The sequence below is a fragment of the Colletes latitarsis genome, chromosome 14 (genome assembly GCF_051014445.1).
Source record: "Colletes latitarsis isolate SP2378_abdomen chromosome 14, iyColLati1, whole genome shotgun sequence".
In the NCBI taxonomy this organism is placed as follows: Eukaryota; Metazoa; Arthropoda; class Insecta; order Hymenoptera; family Colletidae; genus Colletes; species Colletes latitarsis.
This window is the reverse complement of record NC_135147.1, coordinates 18,834,514-18,846,888: the sequence shown is the minus strand read 5'-3', so window position 1 is coordinate 18,846,888 and position 12,375 is coordinate 18,834,514. Positions and strand designations below refer to the sequence as shown.

Below are 12,375 nucleotides of genomic sequence, written 5' to 3'. Positions count from 1 at the left end.
AAATGAGACCGGCACGGAGCCCGTCGGTAGCGGACTTCCTCGCCCCGCGGCGATCGATCCCGCGCTTTATCTATCCACGTAAACTAATTCAATTGGATTTCACTCGGAACATCTCGAAACGAGAACTCCCCCGACACCGGTGATCGAATACCGGCCGGTCGATAAGAATCGCGGAAAATAAACGACGCTGCCCCCGGCAGCCATTTCAACTGCCGCCGCGGCAATGTCCTTGCGCGCATTCAAATCACCGGTGTTAACCACCGCTCCGCGGCTATTGAGACATTTATCACCACTCGTATAAAATTGAGAAAAACAATGCACGGTTTCGGAACGGTAAAAGGAAAGCCATGTTCGGGATAAAGAAATACCAAGTAAAGGATCGCTAAGAGTTTACGAAATATTGATTAAATCATCGAGCTTCGTATTAGTACTTATAACATTAGGTCGTCTCAAAAATTTGATATTCTGAAGTTGATCAGGATACATTATATTATAAATTTGTAATTTAATAGAATGGAAACAAAATTTGTCAGTTCAAAGGATTTCTGAAATTTTAAATATACTAACATCAACAATTCATACAAATTTTAAACAAATAGATATTGTGCCAAAGCTCGAAGTTTGATCGTGCTTGAGCCTGACTGCACGAATGTGTTTGTTAGCATATAATAAAACCGAACCTTGTAAAAAAATAAAATATTATAATCTTCAGGCTTAGTAGTGAGTAAACAATTTGAAAATGTCAACGTTTTACTGAAAAACGTGAAAACTATATTTCAATGAAAAAATGTTCTGTTTTTCATAAACTTCCATTATATGTCTAAAATATTGCTTTAAGTTGCAGTACAAAATTCAAACATATGGTTCGACTTAATATCAATTAGAAACGGGTCCGGAGTATATTTCGAATCTTATTCGAACCAAAAGTGTTACGAACGTCTCGACAAGTCTTGTGTGTCTTAAGTGGATTAAAACGTTCGATACTTGTCAGGTCTTCTAAGAGCCACCACGTGTTTCAAGACACTAGGACTTTGAAGATTGATTGAGACTCGAGACTCGTTAAGTCTTTGAAGACTCATTAAGATTTTGACAACTTATTAAATCTTTAAAAACTCATTAAGATTTTGACAATTCATTAAGACTTTGAAAACTCATTAAAACTTTGAAGTCTCATTAAGACATTTACGACTCGTCAAGACATTTACGACTCATTAAAACTTTGAAAACTCATTAAGACTTCGACGACTCATTATGACTTTGACGACTTATTAAGATTTTGACAAGCCATTAAGGCCTTAAACACTCGTTAAGACTTGGAAGACTCGGTAAGTCTTTGGAAACTCACTGAGACTCGAAAGACTCATTCAAACTTTAATGACTCAGAGTGACTCGTTCGAGAATTATTAAAACTTGTTGAGACTTTTAACGTTGGCCAAAATCGTCAACGTTCGATAATACTTCAAAGATCCAAAGACGTAAAGACATTTCAAAGTCATCGAAGCTCGTTAAGACTTTTAGTTTAAACGCTACTAACTTAATTACTTCAAGATAAATATCCAAATGCCTTTCACTGCCCGTACTCTTCTTACTTTCCTCGACTATTCAAGTACTTGCTTGCCTACCTATCGGTCGGTACGCCAGTAAATTCATTTACTGCTTAAGTTTCTGTTTATAATAGACGAAGTTGTTCGACAATTTTGACTCGAAGTTAACGACAGAGTCGAAACGCAAACAACAACAATTAATTGGTATTAAATACTCCGCGATTATTCTGTATCATCTCGTTGCATTCCCGCGTCGAAGCGGACTGCCGACGTCGTGCCTCCCAGTATTCACTGTTGTTTTCAACCGAACACCACATATAAATAGCTAATAATTACTCGGTTGAATGCAGGAAGACGGAACCCGCGTTTCGTGTAGGTGTTTAATCTCGAGGAATGTTTCCTGTTTAATTTTGCTCGTTAGAGGTAACCTTACTGATTTTACGCGCATGAGATAGAGACCTGACGCAGGTATGAAACCGTAAGAGCATTCCGCCATTTTTTAGGGGACGCAGTTAAGATTGCATAAATAGGAAAAACTCGATCTGTAAGTCAGAGTACGCCTAGCAACGTTTGTATAAGGGAAAACAAGCTTCGCTCGGAAGGGATTATCCCATAGACCTCTCGCTGCTTTTTTCGACAAAAAGTAGTCGAGATTACGTATCATTGATTTTCAAAACTAGCACTGGGTCGATAATTTACGTACGTAACTGTTCGCCGATAAACATTCGAATCGAAATTCCAATTAATGAAAATTCTTCGCGTCTCGCGGCTCCTACCCGCGCTGAGTCGTTCCGCGCGGAATTGTGATCATCGTGTTCGCGATAATTCGCCATATCGGGGATAGCAAAACAAACGGGGACCAGTTCTAATTAGTATTCCGTGATATAGTTCCCTCGGCGCTCGTCTTATCTTATCGCGTAATACGCCAACAATGTTCTCGTTATCGTCGGCTCGCGGACAAAACCGACTCGCGTAATTCGGTTTTAACGCGTATCCCTGTAATCACCGAGCTGTTATCGAACGACAAGCTGGCCGAAGGATACGCAGGTATTTCAGCATAAAACCGTCGAGAGCGAGCGGAATTGCACCACAGTCCACGGGAACAGGAAAACGTCGCGCATTAACGATGCACCTCTCGCTGAATTCATGTTTCCTGGTTTGTATAACGAGACAGGGATTCCCTTTGTTCAATAAATTAGCGACGAAACTTGTCTTCGGCCACTTTGAGAAACCTAATCAGGGAATAAGTTGTCCATCGGGGGCAATGAAAGACTGTACTTTCGTCGCCGCGAGAAAGGCAATGCAACTGCAATCGATGAGAGTCGAACGCCAATCTGTTTATTTCTCTATGAGTCTAGTATTCTAAGTAACTATCACCAATGATTGTCTGTATTTAATTGTCTTGTATTTAATCTATACTTGGCTCGTTTCTAAACATTGCGTCACTTATTCCTGTAAATGGTGAACGTGAGACTGAACATGACTACGTATCTGATATACCCAAGCAATTCGTATTCATTTTATTCTAATTACTAATAATTAGAATTCGTTACGATGAATATCATAGTGTCTTTTATTATGATGAATATAGTTATTAAATAAAAAGAAAATAATAAAAGATGTCAAGTGTGTACTGAAATTGAACAACGATATTCAGAATGTTTCTTAGAATAGGATTAAAGTAATGAAGTGTTCAGGTAATTCAGGTAATAATGTATCTTGAAACACGAATAAATAATTTATGCTACTGTATCAGTATATTGCTGTTTCCTTTAAAAGGATTGATCTACAGTCTGAAACTGCTCCAATGACTGAGCTTTCTGTAACTAGTTTAATGAACTCTATAAATGATACTTTATATACATAACTATAGCACCACTGACATTTTTAAGATTTTTATAATTTAAAAAAAAAATTTAAACAATGTAGTTGAAATATACTAAAGTGGTTTGCGTATGTATCGAGATAAAGATAATGCTCTCATAGATAAAAGTCGAAGAAGAATAAAGTGGTTTGAAACATTTAATATGAAATTAGTGAAGTGGCCAACATGATACTGTGTCTTTATGCACACAATCGACAGTTTTTAAGCATTTCACAGTTAAAGGAAGCTATAATTGAATCGTGGAATGCAATTAACGAAAAAACTTTGAGAAAACTAGTGACGAGCATGCCCAGTTGCATTTTTGAGTTAATAGAAAAGAAACAAACTCCTACTCATTATTAACATTTTCCATTCTATTCATTCAAATTATAACTTAATCATTTCATTGTAATTTAATATTGTTATTACATTATAATTACATTGGTGCTATAGTTGTTTACTTATAAAATACTCATGTAATTGTTATATTTTATCTTAAATAAATGTTATGTTCGCCCTTCTTTCGTTACTATAATTTCATTTTAGCCTGATTTGCATAATACTACATAATATTTAGAAATCATTAATTAATACTTTGAAACTTTCGAAAATTGTAGTGATGCTATAGTTATGATCCGCAATGTACTAATGTTTTACTTTACAATGTTACTTAATTATCGTCCATTAATGTTGTACATCAACCTTGTTAAATGATATTTAGCAATGTAAATATTCTGCCCCGTGTTTAAGTTTACGCAACCGTTCGATCGAGCCAAATTAAACAGTATTTTCGAAGCGCATCGAATTACGAATTTTATCGAAGTATACGACACAAGAAAATATCATCTTGGTTCGTTCAGAGTTCCCATAGTATCATCTACCTGTGGATCCTGTTCGTCGGACCAATACGACCATTGCAAAGGGCCCTTCGGGGAATTAAGGCGAACCTATGGCTATTTTCAAATACAAACGATTTCCCCGGCGCGTTATTTTCCCATTCCTCGATCTCCGCAGCATCACCCTCGCCGAAAGAAGAGGACTCGAAAGCACGGCCATGGAATCGCTATCCCGTGCACCGTGAATTAGAGATCATCCCGGGTGCCTCCTAACCGCGGCGTCCTTTCTTCCAACTCGGGTATTACGACAGGATCGTATCATCAAGGGGGCCTTTCGAGGAATCACGAAGATGGACCAGGGAGCCCTTTTACGGCCTAGGGACGCCTGGCCAGCATCCCCGGGACTAACAATGTTTGTTATGGCGGAGACGTACGGCGCAGAATGTACGCATTATATCATTACGCATTATTACCCATTACATACCTCGTTACACCGTACATATCGTATATTACGCCAGCTAACGTCTGCAGAAAAAAACTGAGGGATTTCCCTTCCTTCCCTTCGCGCGCCGTTGATGAGACTCGCGGGACCATTATCATGCGCGTCCGCGTGTACCTGCGCGCGCATCCCGTCCCGCGTAATACGTGGCGCGGAATCTCTAATTGTATAGTAAATAACCTTCGTGAATTACGCATATAATGCTTAATGCCGACGTCGAGAGGCACACATTGTGTGGCATCTATCGCGCCATGACATTCAGGCCCCGACGCTTCGACAGATCTCCGGGCCCAATGGTACCTCTCTCTCTCTCTTTCTTTCCGAAGATTCTCATCCCTTTCTCCCACTCTTTCTTTTTCTGTCTCTTTTTCTCACCGACAGACGCAACGTCAATAGGAATCACTCGGTGCCTAGAATATCGATAATGCAAAACGTCCCCCTTTGGAGAAGTTGCGCCGAGAATGGCGAATGGCCTGTCCGTAATGACGTTTATTGGCTCGATTTCAGAACCAGCCGGTCTAAGGCCATTGAACAGAATATTGGCGTCTTTAGAAGGAACTTTTCCCGCCGACAGACCTGTTGAACCCGAGACGAACGCGCGTGCGCTTGTACGGCCGATAAAAGTCACGTTGCGAACATTACAGTGTGCGACGTTTAAATCCACGGGAATATGCGACTGTAGGTTATATTGAAAAATCTGTGGTACGAAAATCGAATATCGGTACGAGTATAAGTTGCAAATAAATTTTTTATAAACGAAGACGCAACAATCTTGAAACCATGTTCGTTATTTTTAAATGATGCCAGTTTCGTTTGCGATAAACGAGTATAAGAACAAAACTCGCGTTTGCGTAATGTCAAGTTTTACATTTCCCGTGAATATAAAGTAAGAAATGACAGTCACTGATAGCGTCTATTATTCTGTAATACGCATCGATAACGAATGCACAAATCGTATAAAATTATCGATAAGAAACGATAAAGCAACAGTAATAATAATACAAGATTCCATCGATAATATCATCAAGAGATTGGTATGGTATCCGAATGAAAAACAATCTATAAAAGAACATAGTATCTTGTAGATATAGTAGACGTTTATTTAAGTCACTGGCAGTATTTCAGAAAAGAAACTAAAAAGTGTGATCGATAAGATCTTCTGCGACAGTACTTGATAAAAATTTTAGCTTGTCTTGTAACAAACGAACAAAACGAATATCCTATATTATTACGAGTCGGAAGATTGAATATATAAATATTGCGATAGATAACATACGGGCCTAAAGAGACCCATCGACCGTCGTTCGCGTAACTATTTTAGCGATAGCACGAGTGTTAAGAGGTTCACGGAACCGCGAAACAACGAAGAGGACGCAACCCGGAACACGCGTGGTTGCACAACCCGTACGAAACCTTCCAGCGTAACATTGACTTTTTCAAGTGTAATTGCCGCTCGCGCTCCGATTACTAATCGACGCCACGGTGAACGTGACACACATTCGATTTTAACCTCGACGGCCGGCACTCGTGCGCGCCGCGTTCACGTATTCACGGGCCATTGTCCGTTCAGGACGCAGAAAAAAGCTGCGGGAAAATCGTGATCGTCGCACAAAGCCGCAAGAATTACCGTGATTCGAGGAAATCGTCAGCGAACACGCTTTTTGTCAAAACCTTTGATGCCAGTAAATGGTACTCGTGCCACACTTGGGTGCATTACGTATAAAAAACAATTTTAAAATAATGTATAGAGCAACCAATTATTTGAAGCAAACTCTGATTTAAATATTAAAGAATAATTCGTCGGAAATGATGTTATATTTTTTTATTGGGAACATCGATGCTAGTAAATGGTACGCGTATCGGAGTTGGACGCAATTTAAGTAAGAATCGATAATTATTTTTAATTAATTGACATTTTATGCATCAAATAATTAATTTTTTTATAGATGACCATACCATACATGAATGCATTTTAGATAAAAAACAATTTATAAATAATGAATGGAATAGTTCATAATTTGAAATAAGCTGTTATTTTTCAAATACCCCGTCTGAAATATTATTTTATTATAAAAACTAGAATAATAACTCGTCTAAAATAACCAAGCATTTACCGTACATATAATTAAGGAAATGAAATAATTTGTCCATTTAATATCTCTGCCGATGCTGGAGATAATGGAACTATATCATATTTTAGAAATAACTTTTTTATTTCTGAAAAGTCATGATTTTAATTTCCAATAAAGTTTTTATTTTGAATCTAAAAATTCATGTATTTTTAAATATTTCGCTTTGATATTTCTAAAACTTCCCCAACTTTTTACGATATATTCATATAGTATAATTGTTATAAAACCAAACAACAATATGGAAATACGCGTAAATCAAAATTATTATGACTTTTTGACCATTACAGCTACACTATCTTGTTATATTTGTTTTTGCGATAACCAAAAAAATTTTTTGTAAAGTCTAAAATCAAATAGGATTATAATTTTTATCTCGAATTATATTTAAGCAGTGGCCAATTAATGTATGAGACAATATGTTGGTTTATTTTAAATATCGAAAGATACTCCAAAATTCGGAGCAGTTATTTATTTGTGCACGACTTGCTGTATCCACATTTATTATCCATTTTTATAAGTATTTATTTTTCTTTCTACATTTTTATAGACGTGCACGTATCGCTCCTTATAAAAATAAAATTCCCATGGGAAACGATCGAAACCTAAACGAAAACAAAATTTGTATTTATTATAAGCTATTTCGAGCACGATGCAATTCTACTCGTTCCCAAGGCAATATCCTGACCACTGCTAAGCAAAGAAGTCAACGTTACGAGAATCCGGATTTGCAAACCAGTCCGGTTCAAGCCGAGCATTAACAGTTAATAATAGTAACACATAATTACGATGTTTTAATATCGGAAGGGATCGCAAAAAATCCAGCCGCGCGCATTACACGTCTGCATGTAACCTATTATACTGTGATGTGACTAAAAAATACGTCTGCTGAGAAACACCTATAACAATCCTTTTTTCCAATTGATACGTTCGAAGGATCGTTATACCGACAAACGGAACATTATCTTAGTCCGGTGGGTCGATAATAGCGTACTTGATCGATTCTAAGCGCTAAATAGTTTCCTTATTCTGTGCACATACTCAAGGCTACAGATATTCGAAAGTACAGATACTTCGGAGTACATATATACAAGGTGTCCCCTCTAAAGTCTGTGACTGCTCCCTTGGAAAGTGACGGGGGATGAAAAAATAATTTGTTTTCCCCACTAAAATACGGAGAGTCCTTTGATATCCTCTTTAAGCCCTTGATTTTAATGAAATGCTTAAAAAAACAAATTAAAATATTCTAACGGTGAAAAACATAAAAAAAAGATTTCGAGGAACTTATACTATAATTGCAAAGATGCCAACAGCTGCTCTAAACTAATATCTAAAGAAAATAAATGCAATTCATTTTGATAAGAGTTGCTCAAAATTGCAAATATTTTATAACGTATAGGTAATCGGGACTACAAATATTCATGAATCTCGGTATGTGAGAGTCCAGACTTTCGGTAGCCAGTATAACCATTGCTGAATTCTATGTAACCAGTGTTCTACTGTACTCATAGTTAGACTAGATTGTACGACTTCAAATCACTGAGCCGTCGGAGAAAGGTCGTCGTAAAAACGGGCCTAAGTGTTTCGAGGAGCGAATGAAAAGCCAGTAAGGAGTAAAGCTGATCAACGTGATCCTCGACGGTAGGACGGGCCACTAACGGTAAGGGACCAAGAAAAACGGGGAAAAAGGTAGAAGACGAAGAAGAGAGGAGCGACGGCCTACCAGTCTTGGTTTTATCGATCACCCTGTGAGAGAAATCGCTCCCTCCTTGACCGCCATTTTTTGGGCGACGCTAACAAATGGAGCGGATAGAATCTTTCGGAGCCCATCGACGCGGAGAACAGAACGCTCGAGAAGGGAATCGATCAAACTTTAAAATGTAGATGGAACGAACTAAACAAAGTGACCGGGTGAACGAACGTTTTGTTTTATTCAGAAAAGGAAAGGAGAAATAATATTTGACGAGATGTGGAGCACGTTCGGAAATGTTTTTCCGTCGTAAAACAGTGAATCGTCGTTCCAGGTAATGGAACGTGTCGCGTCAATGTGTACATAGTCGAAAAATAAATTGCTCTGTTTCATGCGAGATTAAGATAACGTGAAAGTAATAGCTACACTAACGAAGAGTATGAAGAAAGTACTCTAATATCAAATGAAATTATTTTTTCCGTGCTCCAAATAACTACCTTTCATGCGCTTGATATCGAAATGAACAATTATAGCGCAGTTATAGATCTGTGCAACGCAACATTCCTTACGATAAACTAGATTACGAAAAAGCTGTCGGTGTTCAGTATATACGATCGCTCAGGCTCCGAGTGGATACGAAGTGTGTTCGGCCGATCTAACGCGGCAGACGCTCGCTCCGTCTATTTAATCGTCCGAAAAGTTCCGCGAAACACCTTGAAGTAACTCGGACCCTGAGGGACGGAAGGTCCAGCCGACAGGTCGCTACGAAACGATACCCTACAAAACTTTCCACTCACCTGCTGCCGCTGTACGATCCAGAACGTGGTAGACGACGGTCGCCGTGAGGCACGTCCGCTTGCAAACTAATTTTTGTTTTCCCCACTGGTAACTCCACTGTGGCACTGTATTACTGTATATGTTACTATACGTACGTATGTATATCTGACTATCTGTACGCCGTACGCGGATAACCGGCCGCGGAGCGTGCGTTCGCGTCAACAAGGGACGCGGGTCGAACCGACGAAAAATGAAACAAAGTCAGACCATCGGGTACGTGGACGGGGGGTTCGAGGGAAAACGTCGATCAGGGGACGGAAAATCATGCGAGAGACGGAGAGTGACGACTGGCCCTGCTCTGACACAGATCACTGACCAATTCCGCTGGAGGACTGACGCGATACTGACTCGCCGTTGCATCTGGCGAGGAGCGCGACAACCGGCTTCGCGGCGTTCGTTCGCGTTCGGAAACCTTCGGCCACGCTCGGCCCGCGAACCTGTAGCCGCAGACGCGCTCGCGTACCGACTGAGCGCGCGTCCGTGCACGCAACGTACGTGCGTATGCGTGCAGATACATACTGGGTATAGTACATCAAGGCAAGTAACGTGTACGAACGTATAGGTACGCCCACGCAATTTAGGCCCCTGACGATAATGAAGAACTCGGCTGTACCTTACGTGAGCGTGCATTATGGCCGCGTTCGCGCGTTGATACCGCGTCTCGTGAACCGTTTCCCGTGACCGGGTAATATTTATTCTTTCCTTTTTCTTTTTGTTATATATATTTATAGAATCTACCAATGTTAATTAGCGATCTTTGGAACTGCATTCTTTTAGAATTACGAATAATATAGAAAAAAAAGTATTGACACTCTGGAACGTTCTCATCAATGAGAAGAAAGTTAACATTTTTTATTCCAACGAAGAAAAGTTTATCTAGAGAAAGCGTGACACCGAGTTGGAAAAATAGAATATTCGACCAATTATGAGACACAATGACGGGCGTGTCATGGTTCGAGATTGTACGTAATGTAATGGGGTAGGAAATGTAGCATTAGTCGATGGGATCACGAACGCTGAGATGAATATCAACGTGTTGCGAGATAATTTACCACGGAGTACAATTATATTAGACGTACACGAAACAATTTGGTTCTAGCGAGATAACGATCCGTAGCGTAAAGCCAGAAAAACAAGAAAGTGGCTTCTTTACAACGTAGCTAAACAGCTTCTTGCTCCGCTGTAATTACCGGAAGTAAACTCCATAGGAAAACCTTTAGCATATATTGGGCTTGAAAATTCGATAAGAAAAATAAGCATTTCAGGTTAGATCCTTTCCTCGTCGAACGATTTTATGCAGTAAGCTCCGACGCGTGTTTTTCGCCACTACGGTCGCGTTGCTTTTACTCTCGTTGCTCGCAACTTTCATGAACTCTCGAAACAAGCGAACTATTCGACCCGGAGCTATGAAGCTGTAGCACGACACTGAAGAAAAGTTACCGTTTGCATCGTTACTTATACCAGATCCTCGAGGAGACCTACAGGTGGGACGACCTAATATCACGGAAGCGATCCAGGGAAAAGGATTCCAGCGTTCAGCAGATAAATCGAGCGATCCGACGAGGTGGCGTTTAGCGATGTTAACGAAACAATTTACTGCTGCGCGCGTTCGCGGCGCATTTGCATCGGCCCGTGCCCGTGTAACGCAAGCAAATTTATGGATTTGATAATAATGACCTCGCGGCCGCATTACGTTGCGCATATTACGGAATTACACGGCATTACACGACGTTCTGACGTTAAGTGCAATATTCAAAGATATAATAGAGTGCGGTAGATCATAGGAGGCCCTAGCTATGCCCGTAAAAGCGAAATAAGGAGTTGACGCGGAACGAGAAGGAAAAACGCCCCGACCGCGGAAAAGTTATTACCGCGTGTGCCTGTAATATTTTCGAAATATTCGGAGCCATAAATGCGTTAGGCCTACCTAAGTGGTATGAAACGATGTTTGCACAGCGCGATATTCTTCTCGTTAACTGGCTTCACCGGCTAGTAATATAATATCCCTTCGATCCTTACCGAATATCGTGTAACGGTGCCGTTTAACAGACGGTCTATAAATGATGAGATAAAATAAGAATCCCCGGGTCTGGACAATCTTAATGGCCGATAAATAACAGCAAAGTAATTTTCGCGGTACGTCGACGGTTCGACCTATCGCATGTCCCACCGTAAACCTACGATTCTCATCTTCCTTCCTTTGCTACTTACGATAACGTCGATATTGGGGTACTAATCTTCCTGGAACGTTCGATCGTCGAAAACGGCGGGGATCGATAACACGGGGAAAAAGAATTCGCGATCGGTGAAAACTTTCGTAGCTACAATGATTTTATCTATGATGTAGATTACGTTAACGTGCTACTTTTGTATAGTCATCGCGAAAAGACCGACTGTGCAAATACTCGTTCGACGAAAGAAAAATTTGTTAGGTACACTTTTATTTACCGTACGTTTTTAATATTGCTTCTCGACGTTAATTCATGAAGGAGTAACAAGTACGCACTGGAGTGGCAAATTAACGCGCGTACCGTGCTGAGTTGAGATGTTTGCCTCTGCGAGATAGGTTCCATTCGTCAGAACAGTAACACCGTCTTCATTGAAGCCTACGGTTAAGTCAGATTTACATATAGAAACTGTCATCTGTTGGTCAGTGCACCGCCTAGTCTCGCAAACGCGTACTACAGAAATGTCCTTCGGGTTGAGACTCGGTGGGGTTCGGACTGCCTCACTCTAAAGAACAGGTAGGTGAAATTTAATCGATCTTGCCTCCCCTTGGAGCGAGTACGAAACTACAGAGCGAGCGAGAAGCGGATAGAGTGATTAGGGAACGCACAGATCAAGCGAGAAACAGCGAGAGCGAGCGAGATACGGTTACGCTTAATCGTCGAGAGCCTTCCTTGTCCCTCGTTAATTACATATTCCTCGACTAATTTAAAATCACTCAAATGTGCTCGTGTGTTTGGTATTATTTTC

The 12,375-nt window shown here is 40.2% G+C and overlaps 1 protein-coding gene across 1 annotated transcript in view; it reads right to left on the bottom strand.

Moving 5' to 3' along the window:
- The window catches only part of Sano (CABIT domain-containing protein serrano), a 262,616-nt gene extending 253,182 nt beyond the window's left edge, over window positions 1–9,434 (bottom strand). Inside the window, exon 1 of the mRNA XM_076781093.1 lies at window positions 9,360–9,434. The gene's annotated coding sequence lies outside the window, so the exon portion shown is untranslated. The remainder of the gene's footprint in view (window positions 1–9,359) is intronic.
- Window positions 9,435–12,375: the final 2,941 nt, after the last annotated feature.